Raw genomic sequence first — 15,566 nt, 5'->3', positions numbered from 1 at the left:
TTTTCTCCAACCAACGTAGGCCTACCTAGAGAAGTTAGCTAACATTATCTTCTTTTCAACATTGTTTTTAAGAGTATTTAATCACGATTGCTGCAGACAGGCTTATAGACAATAGGCTACATTGATTTATTGGCTAGCTAGCTAATAAGAGATTACGTAATGACTAGCTAGTCTCCTGAAAGCTAACTTTCAGAGGATAAATTAGATGGCTATATCCAAATATTGTTTGATTTGCTTGCCATCTGTAGTGGTGATGACAGAAGGTCTGACAACTTTACCAGGACGAGGACTTGTGAAGCTCTTTCCAAATGCCTAAACTCTGATGAAGCAAGCTAAATTACACTTTGTTTTTTTTTAGCTAGCTACATGCCAAATGGAAAGGCTACCCTCACCTATCTGAAAATATATGATCAATTGATGTTTACTGATCATAAAAAGCACAAAGTTACTTGCTGTATAACTCTGATAATCGAGCTAAATGTGTAATAATCGGAAACGTGTCGTTCCTACTATGGTCTTCAAGAGGTGATTATATTAAAAGCAAATAGTACTAAGATTTATTGAACAATCCCTTGAAAACAGCATGTAGTTGTCAATGGTTTTAGTGGAGCTTGGGTCTCAAACGTTCTGCACCTTATGATGAAGTTTTATTGATAACGACCTTTCTGACCAATAGTCATCTTTTATTTGCGTATGTATCCTCCTACTTTGAAGAGGTAAGCGGGTAGGCTCTTGAGTGTAGACGAACCATTTCGCTAATCATATATTTGGAGTATTCATGAAATAAACACACACATATAGGGATGATTTAAAAATGTAATAATAAATACTGCATGTGTGCTTTAATTAGTTCAAGAAAGGTGTATTTGGCTGTTGCAGTACACATCCTACTGTCACACCACACACACACAGGCTGGAGCAAAACAGGGACAGAAGCGGAGTTACTGGCGCAGATTGACATATACTGAACTTTGAATGAACCTGCAATTTAGCTCATGTATTGCTAGGTTACGGGAAAAGTGATGCAAAGTAATGATGACAGCGTTATGTAGTAGGCTTAGTTGAGCATTATGTCTGCAGTGTTGAATTTATTTACAGTGGCAATACACACTTTGTCTATCAGTCCAACACTTTGCAATGTGATTTGAGCATAAACTTTCACAGCACGATGCTTCAAAATCTTGCTAGATTTTCATAAATCTGTAGTTCTGCTCCTGCACAGTATTCAAATAGCATAACGCCACACATCTAAATAGGTGAGGCAATGATTTAGCAAACAAGTTACTTATACTGTAGGTCTACTGTAGGCATATATGTTATTATTTCCTTTGGTGATTGACAGCCACAAACACCTATCATTGCTGCCGCCTAGAGATTGACCCTGGAACAGGATATATATAGCTGTGCAGGTCTAGGCAGATTACCTAGAACCACATTACCCTTTCCTGATACTAACCGTAACCACTAGAAGTAAGTGTGTTTGTAGAACATAATTTATAATAATTATAATAATTTATAATAGTAAATAGGTTAATGATTATTTTTCCATTTGAATCATTTTCATTTACAAAATCAACAGATTCAGAATCAAATGTATTTGCATTGTTATACATCATTTGATAATCTGTTTCAGGAATAACATCTCTTTTAATAAATCTTTTTTCCTTCTTCTGTAAATCTAAATGACATGACTATTGATTGACAGATAGTGCTTTAAAAGGATTTTGAACTTGGGCGACCACTTCGATGACACAACAGTAACTAACATGTTCCTTGAGAACATTTTGAATTGAAAAAGCAAAATACAGTAGACTAGTAAAGTTGAGCGTTCCCCTTCAGGCCTGATAATGCTGCAAAAGTCTACCAAAGTGTACTACAGGGGTGGCCAAACATCCTCCCGAAGAGCTACAGGGCTTGCAAGGTTTTGCTCTTGCCCTGCTCTAACACACCTTATTCTACTCATCAGCTGCTCATCTGAACCTTGATTTTCTGAATCAGATAAGTTAGTGCAGGGTTAGAGCAAAAACCAGTGTACCCAGGTAAAGGGTTGGTCATCACTGGTCTATCATTATGAACAATGACAATTCCAGCTCAAAGAGGAGGTATTTTTAGGTCCAACATGGGCCTGGTAAGTGCTTATCGCTAAGTAGCAGGAGCAGAGGTCTGCGTCTCTATCTCACAGATGAAGGGCCAGTACATGGTGCACGGGGCGCCGTACCAGCTGGTCACCGCTTTGCGCTCCAGCTTGCGTGTCTTCACGATAAAGCCACAGTCTTCGACAATGTGGTTGTTGGGCTCACCTTCCTCCCAAAAGCTACACAGGGAGAAACATGGTTTCCTTAGAAAACCCCACAAAGTCAACCAAACATATCTTGGTATAATGCACAGTACATAATATAAATAAAACATATATAATATATTGTTTTACGAGAATAGCTGTTGGCCAATGGTGTGCACTAATGAACTGTGTTATCTACAGTGCCTCTACAGGTCTCTCTTGCAAAATATATATATATATATATTTCTTTATCTCAGCGAGACAAACCTGTATAAATAAAGGTTTATTTATTCAGCACCCACAAGGGAACCACGCCTGCGAAGCCCATTATGCACCTGCATAAGGTAAGTCTGAATACCAACTACTGAGAAGTGGTAGGAAAGGCGTGGTAGGAAAGGCGTGGTAGGAAAGGCGTGGTAGGAAAGGTGTGGTAGGAAAGGTGTGGTAGGAAAGGCGTGGTAGGAAAGGCGTGGTAGGAAAGGTGTGGTAGGAAAGGTGTGGTAGGAAAGGCGTGGTAGGAAAGGCGTGGTAGGAAAGGTGTGGTGGGAAAGGCGTGGTAGGAAAGGCGTGGTAGGAAAGGAGTACATTTCCTAAGTCTGAGTCGGGGCCATAGAGAACAGGCTACTCTGACAAATGGTGTTTGTTTAATAAAGTTAGTCTCCAAGATCCAAGATCACATAATGATACAAAACAGGTATGCTACGGGTTTGTTAACACCATCTGCTCTAGAATTCGCACACTATACATAATTTGAAACAACATTGTACATAATTTGAAACAACACTGTACATAATTTGAAACAACACTGTACATAATTTGAAACAACACTGTACATAATTTGAAACAACATTGTACATAATTTGAAACAACACTGTACATAATTTGAAACAACACTGTACATAATTTGAAACAACACTGTACATAATTTGAAACAACACTGTACATAACAAAGAAGATCGAAATGCATATTCCCATGGAACGGATTGTGATCAAATGGTTGGCATGCAGATGCTGCATGGACGTTTCACCGGTAAAACCTGAAGAATTATCATCATTCACGATTGGACAGTGAGAAATGTGAAGGGGGAGAGGTGACCACAAAAATGTGTGCTTAAAGTAGAGGTAAAGAAACACATGCACTGAAGGTGATACGGATCTTTCCAGGGGATCCAGGGGGGCAGGGCAGGTGCGGGGCAGGGGCGGAACGGGGCGGTGACCTACGGATCCAGAGCCACAGGCCTCTCTTTACCTGGGCTATAGGTAGTTACATGGACCCATAGAAATAGAATGACTAGAATGGTCATTGCCATTCAAGTCAATGGATGGACTGGTGGCCATATTGTGTGTACCCATAGGATTAAAACAGGAAGTAATTTTATTTCTATGGTCCGATCAGTAGTTTGTAATATCCTACTTATCCTGAATGGAAATCCATTGGGGTACACATTTTTGTTATTTTTTTATTGCGTAAACAAAGCAAAGTCACACATTTCACAAGTTGCTTTTAACAAGTTAAAGATTTGTCACAGAGAAACCGAAAGTACAATATAGAGGTCAATTTACAGCATTTTAGTCATCTTCATAATGTACTAAACACATTATATGTCATCTATCGTCCACCGAAAAAGTTAAACGATGGGAAAAACAAATAGGAATATCACACGTCAGACGTATTAAAAAACGCAGTCAAATATATCACAATGTAATTGCATGTCAGATACAGTTGGAAAATATATGTAGAAATTTAATAATATATGGCATTTAGCAGACACCTTCATCCAAAACAACTTGGTCATGCGTGCATACATTTTATGTACGGGTGGTCGCAGGAATCAAACCCACTATCTTAGCGTTGCAAGAGCCATTCTCTACCAAATGAGCGACAGAAGAACACATAATAAAAACATTAAAAGTAAATAGAGTTTAATACTAATTTGTTAAATATTATGGCCTACTACATTATCGGCCAGTTTCACAGACCCAGTTTAAATAAATCCAGGTGAATCAAGGCTTAAATCTGGTTTATAAAACAAGAACTTTGTTGGTAAACTATTGAATCTTAAGTCATTTAGGCTATGTCTATGAAGCATTGATTACGTCTATGTATAGTCCCGGGGTAGATATAGTCCCGGGGTAGACTATAACTCAACACAGCATTACACGTTTAAATAAAACAAAGCATAAGGTTCAAAGCCATTGATGGATTCATCCGCACAACTTCGACAACCTTACATCCTGTTGAGCTTTATGCCAAACATCAGCTGCCCTCTGTCGGAAAACAGACTGACCAATTCCCAGGTTTACAGTGGTGCCAAACATGTACAGAGAGATGACCGTGTAGAAGATATTTCCATTGTTGTCAAAATCTGTAGAGAAAAAATCTTGGAAGATGTAAAAGATGAGCCACAAAAAGCAAATGATGTAGAGAATCCCCTGCAGGATCCCAGTGATGGTGACCCTCATCTGACTGTGCAGACGGGGTGCGGAGAAGGGGCTGCCACTCTCTTTCATGCTCTCCATGTGTCTGTGCAGGTAGCGCACAGTGGCACAGCTCGACCAAACTACCACACAGAGTCCAAAAAAGACGTAGGTTATTTTCAAGACAACACGTGCCATCTCAGTGTAACACAGGGCATTTGGAGAGGCAGACAGCGTAGTGTTCATTGATATGGAAGTGCAATTAGCATTTCCAGACACGCTGTTGCGTAAATCAACTATTGCGGGAAGATGAAGAGAAATATCAAACAAAAACAAGACTCTGTCAATAAACAGGATCCAGTAAATAATTATTTTGATGTTCCTCTTCACCCAGGTGAAGAGAGCTCGCTGGGAAGGGACAATCTGAGTGTAGTAGAAGAAACTCAGCCAAACAGAGGTTGTCATACTAGTGGGGAAAGTGTACCCCACTATCAGATTAGCAGCGAGCCAGAGCTCCAGATGTTCCGTGAAGAGGAAGTATTTCATTGCAATAAGAGAAACCAGGAAAACAATGGTGCAGCAAACTAACGAGCCCAATAGTATCTTCACAGGCTGTTTGAGTTGCTCTCTGCCTGGCAGAGGACAGAACAGGCAGAAGGCAAAAAACAGGTTTGCAAATATGCTGATTGCAATGAAAGGCACATTGACGCTGATAAATGCCAGTTTTTCCATCCAAAGTACTGCTCCTGTAGTTCTGACGAGACAAGGTTTCTGCTTGCAGTGATACCTTGTCTCTCAATCTCTAGGAGCTCAAATGCCACATTTGCATTCAACATGTGGAAACTAGGCCTAATGAGCTAGCAAATGACATAAGCCAACAACGAGATAATGCAAATATAGAACATTGACAACATTGGGTGGGGTGGTGGTGGAGGGGTTGGGCTGCAAGTGTTTGACAAACCCACTAAAACGGCAGCTTTCATCTTGAATGAAAGTTGTGCAGGGGGTTCCATAGGTTCATCCCAACTACATTTCTAAGGCTGTGATCCTTAGGCAGCATGTTGATAATCTCATAATGGTATACAGACTCTCTAGTAATCTTCTGGATGACTCAGAGCATACAGAAGGCAAAACACGAATTTGTTAGAATGCTATAACAGTGAAAAGTCTAATTTACAGCATACAAAAAGGCAGTGTAATCAATCTTCGCCCTGTCCATCGATGCAAAATGGGCAGATGCTCAACTGAAGAAGTTTAAAGATGGAACAACAAATGGGTAGAGCCCACAGTGAAAACACAGTCAAATTAACCATAACCTGTTTGCATCACATGTACCAACTGAGAACACAAGTAAACCAAACAATTTGAAAAAACAAAATTAATATACTCATTTGTAAAATAGAAAGCAGGTTCTCACATGAAATGATGGGACTCAGACCCAGATTTAAACAACCCCAGGTGTAGTTGAATTCTGGTATATCAAACAAGAATTGAGCCTTGTTTTACATGGTTAGTCAGATTCAATGTTTAAAAAATGCACCACCACAGTCCGGGGATAATTTAGGCCAATGTGTATGAAGCCAATCATTTTTAGTGTTGATTGAATCCAATAGTCCTGGGGTAGACTTAATCTGCGTCCACGAAAACACGGACACATTTTTGTTGTAGCCCAGCAAAGCCAACCCCCCCCCCCCACCAGTTTGGTTCCATCGACCCAAAGCCAGTCTGCCTCGGCTGTCTCGTCATTGATTCCAAACCAGTTTGCATTCCAGTGGCTCAGAGGTAACTGGTCCAACAGAAACGTCTACAGCAGGAGACATGATTATATTGACATGTGACTATGTTTATAACATGAAAAATACACTGGGATGTGACAATGTCTATAACAATGTCTATAACAGGAGACATGATTACATTGGGATGTGAATGACGAGTATAACAGGACACATGATTTTAAAAGGCAACAGTAAACATGTTGTCCCACACAAATGATACATTTGGGAGAATGACTCATCATTCACCCAAATGTCATTCAAATCGGGCCTGTGGTGTCTGAGATATTGCGTGTGACTAAGTTGATCCTATAGCGCCCACCTTGGGCCAATCAGTGTAATTTTGTAAATGCCGGATCTCTATGGCAAGACTCATCATTCACCAAAGTTCCGTCAACATCGGGCCAGTGGTGTCTGATATATTGTGTGGGTTAGCTAGACTCATATCCCTGAGTATGGGCGGCAGGGTAGCCTAGTGGTTAGAGCATTGGACTAGTAACCGAAAGCAAGTTCAAACCACCGAGCTGACAAGGTACAAATCTGTCGTTCTGCCCCTGAACAGGCAGTTAACCCACTGTTCCTAAGCCGTCATTGAAAATAAGAATTTGTTCTTAACTGACTTGCCTAGTTAATGAAAGGTAAAATTAAAAAAAAAAAAAAGAGATGCATTTCAAACACGTGCCCATTATAGCGCCACCGTGTGGTGAATATAAATGTTGAGTCTTGACAGTGTTTCTAACGTGTACAAAATGTTGCTCTTTCCATGTTCTCTCCATGGCATAGATTGACCAGGGGAATCCAGGTGGAAGCTATGTTCACTTATTGATGTCACCTGTTAAATCCACTTCAATCAGTGAAGGGGAGGAGACAGATTAAAGATGGATTTTTAAGCATTGAGACAATTGAGACATGGATTGTGCATGTGTGCCATTCAGAAAGTGAATGGGCAAGACAAAATATTTAAGTGCCTTTGAACAGGGCATGCATAGCGCCACCATCTGGCCAATCTCTACAGCAAGAAGCATCATTCACCCGAGTTTGGTCAATATCGGGCCAAGGCTGCCTGTGTGACTTTCATAGGAACGTACAAACAGATGGAGACGGATTCACAGGGGGAAAATAAAATGAACTCAATGCATTTATCATGAACCCTACAGAACCCTGTTAGAAAGAAAAGGACATTTGTGTATCAATCTTTTTGACATTGGACTGTATCTTCCCTATTGATCTGCTATTTCCAGCCTTACCAGATAATTGAGAAAATCAACAGTGTCTAATCCACAACCTCTCACCTCTCTCTCTTTTCTGTTTCCCACCCTCCCTAGCTTTCTTTCCCTTTTTTAACTCCACCCCTCCTCTCCCTCTCCCTCTCTCTCTCTCTCTCTCTCTCTCATCCCCATCTCCCTCCCTCCCCACTCCATCTCACCTGTTCCTCAGCAGTGTGTACGATGGCCATGTGTCATCCTATCTCCATGAATGAGTCCTGGATGTTGTGCCAGTGCATACTCCTGGTGGAGATGTAGTAGCAGCTGCTGTTGAGCACCAGCCAGTCCCGAGGACAGGTTACCGGTGTTGAAAGGGCCAATGGGGTTGACGTCGGTGACAGTGGTGATGTGGGCTCTGGTTCTGTCATACACAGCTGAAAAAAGGATTTAGATATAAATGTTTTACTTCAGCATCATGACACACACACACACACACACACACACACACACACACACACACACACACACACACACACACACACACACACGACCTGATTTGGCCAACCTGGCCAGATGCTCGTCTCTCTCCCTCACAAGGTCTTCTTTCCTCGTCCGCAGTTCTCTCAGGGCTGCAATCGGGGCCGTCACGTTGACGGTCTCTCTCTGCATCTGCATCTGACCACCAGACTCGTTCTGAGGCAGAGGAGCCTGATGCTCATTGCGCAAGCCCAGATATAGAGATTCTTATCTGAGAGGAAGACGAGCAGCAGGGGACTTCAATCCAAAGCACCCAGGAAAAAACAACCAAGTCTTTAAAGAAGGGAAGGCAAAGACAAAGAATGCGGTGAGCGTAGTACAGAGGTGATGAGGTACCTTTGATAAGGCTAGTTGAATGTGGTAGCCATAAGAAGGAGCCCCATAGAACACAACAAGCAAATGTCTTTTCATTGTCTTTTATATGTGCTGAGTATGACATCATCAAGGTTTGTTCAGGATAAGAGTTAACGGCACTCCAACAATCACTTACTCCACACCGCTTTTTGAGCTCTCAGACTTTGTTAGGTTGCAAGTAGAGTTTCATATTAGTCATTTACTGGGATGCAGGGCCGGCTCTAGCCTTTTGGCTAGAGAGAGATTTGGTTACACAAGTCAGATTACAAAGGTCACCAAACGGAGGGGGAAAAACAGAAGCAGAGGCCTTTATTTAAATGTTGTGTCACATTGGGACACTAGGGTAAATCAGGAAGTGGTTTAGGGACGCAACATTTAAACAACGCTGTGTGTTTGCTGTGGATATATTCACAGTGGGTGCTCGCAGCGATGATGGACAGCAGAAGGACAGCGCACAGTGTGGCCAGGCAGGCCGTGGCTAACCTGTAGGGCCTGGAGCCCGTTCTCAGTGAGGGGACAGACACTGTTTTGGAGGACACAGAGAAGTACATGACACCAGTGTATAGAGCTGTATTTCAGTTGGAAATGTTGGTGCTAATTGCTCTGTATGTGGTTTTTAGGGGGCTTTTGTGCAATGGAAACACTTGATAGCACAGTCAGATACTATACTACAGCCTACTGTCTGCAGGCTGGGGATGCACAACATGCCTACAACAACGAAAAATTTTCCGAATGTCAACAACATTTAATCCTGCAGACAAAAACCCATAAATGTGTGTTTGGTAGAAAATTAGATACATTTCATGAATCATTATAAAAAGCATGGAAGATAAATATGAAATCAAAAACTAGTAAGTATAATTGAAAGAGAGGAGTGATGAAATTATCTTTCAATAATTACATGTTTTATGTGGTATACACAAAGAAAAAAGGATTCAAATAAGAAAACAAATTTGGAATCATTGAAATATAAGCCTGAATGAAATGATTGCAAAACACACTTGTTATTGTGTGTTTTTGAGAAGGAAACAGGCTAATGGCTACTAATTATTAGGTATACTGTTTATCCCTATCAATCAGTACTTAGAGAATTGTTGAATAAATAAATGTTGATTCGATATTTGATTGAGCCAACCATTAAAAGGGGAACAAAAGTAATGTAAAGAAGAAGAATCATGTGACTGCTCTTAATAACAACCATGTATTGTCAGTAGGCCACCTCTTGCTCCCGATGATTCACAAAATGCCTGTTGTTGAATCTTGCTTCCCATCATGTTTGTAGGGCAGGATTATGGTTGTTGTTATTCTAGGTCAGGAAATGAACCATGTCCGTGTAATCATAACACAAAGAGCATTTATTTGGCTGTTAAATGTCATGAGCATGTTAACTGCACCACAGATTAGTAGGAGCATTCGGGAAAACTACATGGGCTGTATGGGAAGGGGTGTTGCTTGTTGCCAGTTTGGAGACAATTCCTGTCAGTAATATTGCCTGTGGTGCACTGTGCTCTTATTGTTTTCAAATCTGTTCCTCAGGGAACCCCAGTTGTTGCACATTTAGCCATTGCAGCATTAGCACATCTGATCAAATGAATCAATGGCTTGAGGATTAGATGACTAGTTGAATCAAGTATGCTGGTGCTGAAATAGGGGGGGGGGGTCACAGAGGAACAGATTGATACATTTTGAAATGGATAATATTTCCACTTTACAGTATTAGGAGTCAGACATAAGGTCACTGCATGCAAATATATTTTTCACATTAGATGCAAGATTTAATTTAACTAATGACATTCCTTAATAAAGAACTATTGTTCTGTAGAACTTGTGACAATCCTGTAGTATTATACAATTAACTGTGGTGTCAGATACGTGGGAGGAAGCATATTGAATACAAATTAGAAGCAGTGTCTATTCTATTGAGGAAGGTGATAATGAAAGACAGATATGGAAACTCGGAGAGAACTGTGTTTTGAATGCAATTACACATCATGCCTGAGTGAACACTTCATAACCAAACCCTCTGGGCACAGATGTCAGTTCAACATCTAGTTTTGATTTACATTGGGTTGAGTTGTGAACTTACTTGAATTCAACATGAAATCAACAAAAATGGTCACCATGTCATTGGATTTTGGTTCAAATTCCCTTTGATTACTTTTTCCAAATCAAATCAGTTTTCCATCAGATTTTTGTTGTTGTTGAAATGTCGTGGACAAAATGTTGATTCAACCAGTATATCCCAAACTTTACCATGTAAATCAGTTATTAGGCTCTCTTTGCCGGAAATTATGCAAATATTGTTTTTGTCAAATGGTGGTCACCTAGATTTGAAGTGTGTTCTTGTCCCATACATTTCATTCGGTTTTGAAAATTCGTAATATATAGTATGAATTGTAATTCGTAACATATACGAAATGGAGGATGGACATCCACAAATTAATACAAAACATTAGTAACGTAACATATCATACTAAATGTGGTGTTTGGGATTTACATACAGAATAATATGAAATGCTCAGTTTGAATTCCACTAGTTTGAGACCAGTTTGAATTCCAATCCCTGTCTGCTTTCATTACTGAAACATTTTAGATAATTTGTATAATTTCCATAAATACATGACTTTTATATACTATATATATATTTTTTACCTTTATTTAACTTGGCAAGTCAGTTAAGAACACATTCTTATTTAAAATGACAGCCTACCCCGGCCAAACCCAGACAATTGTGTGCAGCCCTATGGGACTACCTATCACTGCCAGATGTGATGCAGCCTGAATTCAAAGCAGGGTCTGCAATGACACCTCTTGCACTGAGATGCAGGGCCTTAGACCACTGCGTCACTCAGGAGCCCAAGTGGAAATGTCTGGAAATTATTTTATGGGTTTGGGCTAACTATCTGAATTGAACAACTTGTAATAGGCTAACTTTTCTAATTAAAATGCCACTAATTAACTATTTACAAGTAAAATATAGTATTAGCATATGCATGTTTCATGTTGTGTTTTTTTATTACATCTTTTGTGGGGTATTTAATCATTTAGATGCAGTGCAATCAATGTAGATTATGTTAGGCAATTAGATTTCACCACTAGCCTTCAAAATGCTTTAAAATGGTTGCATGTAGGCTACTATACAAAAAGCTGATGGATAAATAAAGATATCCCACTCAGGCCATTTACCATTAAAAAAAAAGGTAGGTTCTGGTCTGCTTAACAGGGTGGCTCTCTCATATGCTCCGATGCATTAACAGCTGTGTCTGGTCTGCTTCATTCATTGTCTTTATATGAACCAGAAGAAATGAAGGAGTGGAATGTCTCGCTTCCTCTTCCTCCTCTGCTATACATTTCTGAGGTAATTTTTCCTTTGATCAGCCACTAGAGTGCTCCACAAGCCTTTAAAATGCTTTCACGTAAAGTGTGTGCTGTACAGTAGGCTATAAACACGGTACTGCTAGTACTGCTGCTGAACTTACTGTATGTGAATGGAAAGGTGAGTACAGTTAGGCCGTGTTGACTTTTGGGTGACTGACTAGTGTGGATATGGGAGTTGTATACACACAAGTTGCATAGAAAAACTACATAGATAAACCATGAATGGGTCATCTGATGATTTTCCATTTAAAACAGTCCTGTTTTCATTGTATTATTAATCCATAACGCAACATAAACTCTAGTACCTTATTGTGAAATCCCGATATGTGAAATCCAGTGAGTGACGTGCTAATGTCACTGTCACTAACAGTTAGGTCATCAAGGGAACACAGTATTTAACCATGACGATTAAGAGACAGCACAATACGATTTCCAGAGCAGTGCTGCTCCCAATGACCTTCATCAGACTGCTGTGTTTTTCGACTAGCGCGACGTTGGACGGTTACGTTCCAGCACATCATGTCTCAGGAATCACCATAGATATTAGCCAACCGACTACAGGGAATGGTGGTAATAATGAATGTTTAGCTCACGAGAAAGCATCTCACTGACCCACATCACAACATCCTATCACCTACTAATGACCGGTGGGGATAGATGACATAAATTCCTGTGTCCTTAGGTTCTCTTTGTGTGTGTGTGCTGCGCATGCGCACTTGTGTGTGTGCTTATGTACCTTTAACCCACGTTGTGAAGGCTTACTAGGCCTTTCCTTTGTCACATTGAGTCAGACCGTATCAAAAGGGTAACTCCCTTTCCTGTATCTGTTACTGCATCCCTTTCAGTAAATATTCCCGACCCAGAATGCTCTGTGATACTCCCCTGGATTCACTCACTATATGGGAGTCAGCCATGTGTCCTCGCTCCCTAATTGATCGAAATAGATATAGGAAGTGGATGACTCCTTTCAAGGGAATGCTGAAACTGCTTACTTTAGGATGTTGAGTAATGCTATTTGTGTTTGGGGGTGGGGTAGGGATTGGGAAATGTCAGTGTGTTCTGGCTACTGTTATCAATCATTATAAGCCTGCCAGAATGTGTGTGGTCCTACTACTGCTGCTTTGAAGTAACTGCTTCAATGCAGGAGAACTACTCTGACACGGGAAAAAATAATTACCATTAGGCAACACGTGGTTAGGTCGGTTACTTTCTAAATGTAAACCGTTGCAGTTACTAGGTACCTGTCCAAAATTGTAATCAGTAATGTAACTTTTGGATTATCCAAACTCAGTAATGTAATCTGATTACTTTCAGTTACTTGTGGATTACTTTCACCTTAAGTGGCATGAGAAGAGGACAAAAACGTTCCATCAAAGCATTTGGTGTGCCATCATAGTGGTCTCTCACTTATGGTCAGACTCACTCAGGTGGAACAGACATAAACTTGCACCTTTTTTCAATTTAAAAGTAATCCAAGGAGTAATCTAGTTTTTCAAAAGTATCTTTAATCCTATTACAATATTTCTGCTGGTAACTTTTTTTGTAATCAGAGTACATGTAATCAGTTACTGCCCAACCCTGACTGTCTACACAACTTTAGGGCCTTGCTAGCTAGTCTTGATTTTCTAGCATGGTGCTGTGAGTCTGGCCAAGCAAGACTAAGGCCTAGCAAACCTAACTACCAGCATCTAATTCTGAGTTTGTTTTTGGTAAGGATGTTATGATTGCGCAGGGATAGATAGACAGATATGCCACTCATTCTGTAGTGCCAAGACAAAGAGGGAGTAACATTCAACAATCTTGTAGAAACAGGTTTTGGGGTCAATTCCATTTAAATTCCAGGGAGCCACCATTTTCATTGGAATTTGGTTTACTTTCTGAATTGACTGAAATGCTAATGGAATTAACCACAACCCTGGTAAAAAAAAGTGAGGATAATTCGATCAGCTCACAAAAATCCGAGGAATATTTAAGAAGGTCTAAGGACCAGCAGGTGGCACTTCGGTTATTGTGACGGCCAGGCTGAAAGGTACACCCTTACATTTTGCCCATTCATTTCTTACTTACTCCTATGTACAGTACACAGACATGACCATTCATTTCTTACTTACTCCTATGTACAGTACACAGACATGACCATTCATTTCTTACTTACTCCTATGTACAGTACACAGACGTGACCGTTCATGTTTGCACGTATGCAAGTGTGGTAATGCATTTTATTTTGTGTATGTGCACTTGTGTGTACATGTGTACGTGTGTGTGTCTGTGTGTGTGCATATCTGCTTTTTGCGTTTCTGTCTGAGTGAGTTCTGTTTCTTTTTGAGTATCTGTAGTGTAAGTCTGTGTGTGTGTGTGTGTGAGCGTGCGTGCGCTCAGCACCATTCAGAGCATGGCGTTTCAGTCAGAGGGACAAAGCTGGGGGGGGGGTTACTCAACCCCAACGCCTCCAGGTGAGGCAGGACAGAGGTGACATGATGGATGTCAGACAGATCAGACAGCCCTATTCCATCATGCACCTGACCTGTGTCTGAGTCTGGTCATTGGATACCGGAGTTGAGGCCAATACGGCTTACTTCCCTCCCTGAATGGATCGCATTCCATGTAACACACACCCTGTCACAAACCACACACACCCAACCACACACGCAGCACCCACCCACATGCACAGCACATTAATCACTTCCAGTAAGGACAGAAAGCTTACCGTACACTTATCACTTGTCATTGGTTTCTGCATGAATAATAAGGTCCATTGCATATGAATATTCATTCCCAAATGTCATAATCAGATGCATTATTACAGTACCAGGTCAAAGAGCAATGGACTTAAAAATGTACATATCTTGAGTGAGTGCCAAAATAGTAATGTACAGACATCTCTGATAATACACATCCTGTTGTGGATTGTTGCTTGATCAAAAAAACATTTGAATCCTCAAACTACTTTCAGTTCTGCGCAGACTAGGTGACCAAAGTACCACACTGGTTCTATTTCATCTACGAGAAAGGAAATGATGTGGTCACTGATGCCTCACAGGAAAGTATGCGTCACTTGAAGAGATGTGACCCAACGTGTCTCTGTGGCTTACATAGTGTACAGTTATTATTTATTGGTCAATGTTATTGCAACACTGTCCCAAAATCAACAAGTCATTCAGACCTGACTTCCAATGTGTACAATTAGGAGTCTCTTTTGGAAACAAATTGTTTGATAGGAAATCATTCAACAATCTGTAGATTTTTTTTGTGACACTAATAGCAATGTAGGATTAATGTATAAAACAATTTAAACCAAAACTCGTACTTCATTTAAATGAACATCATACTCATCTGTCTCACCTGTCTTTGTGCTAGTCTTCAGCCCCCTCCAGGTGTTGCCCATCTTCCCCATTATCCACGGTGTACCTGTGTTCTCTGTTTGTCTGTTGCCAGTTTGTTTTGTTTCTCCAAGCCTACCACTGTTTTTTCCCCGTGCTCCTGTCTGTCTCTAGTTCCTGTTTTCTAGCTTTCCCGGGTTTTGACCATTCTACCTGCCTTGACCCTGAGCCTGCCTGTCGTTCTGTACCTTGTTATACCATCCTGGACTACTGACCTCTGCCTGCCCTTGACCTATCGTTTGCC

The 15,566-nt window shown here is 40.6% G+C and overlaps 1 pseudogene; it reads right to left on the bottom strand.

The window, feature by feature from the left end:
• Positions 1 to 2,142: 2,142 nt before the first annotated feature.
• On the bottom strand, positions 2,143 to 15,336 carry LOC135549306 (CD209 antigen-like; annotated as a pseudogene).
• Positions 15,337 to 15,566: the final 230 nt, after the last annotated feature.

Source organism: Oncorhynchus masou, chromosome 12 (genome assembly GCF_036934945.1).
Source record: "Oncorhynchus masou masou isolate Uvic2021 chromosome 12, UVic_Omas_1.1, whole genome shotgun sequence".
Classification (NCBI taxonomy): Eukaryota; Metazoa; Chordata; class Actinopteri; order Salmoniformes; family Salmonidae; genus Oncorhynchus; species Oncorhynchus masou.
The sequence above is the reverse complement of the archived record's forward strand: the minus strand, read 5'-3'. Positions and strand labels throughout refer to the sequence as shown.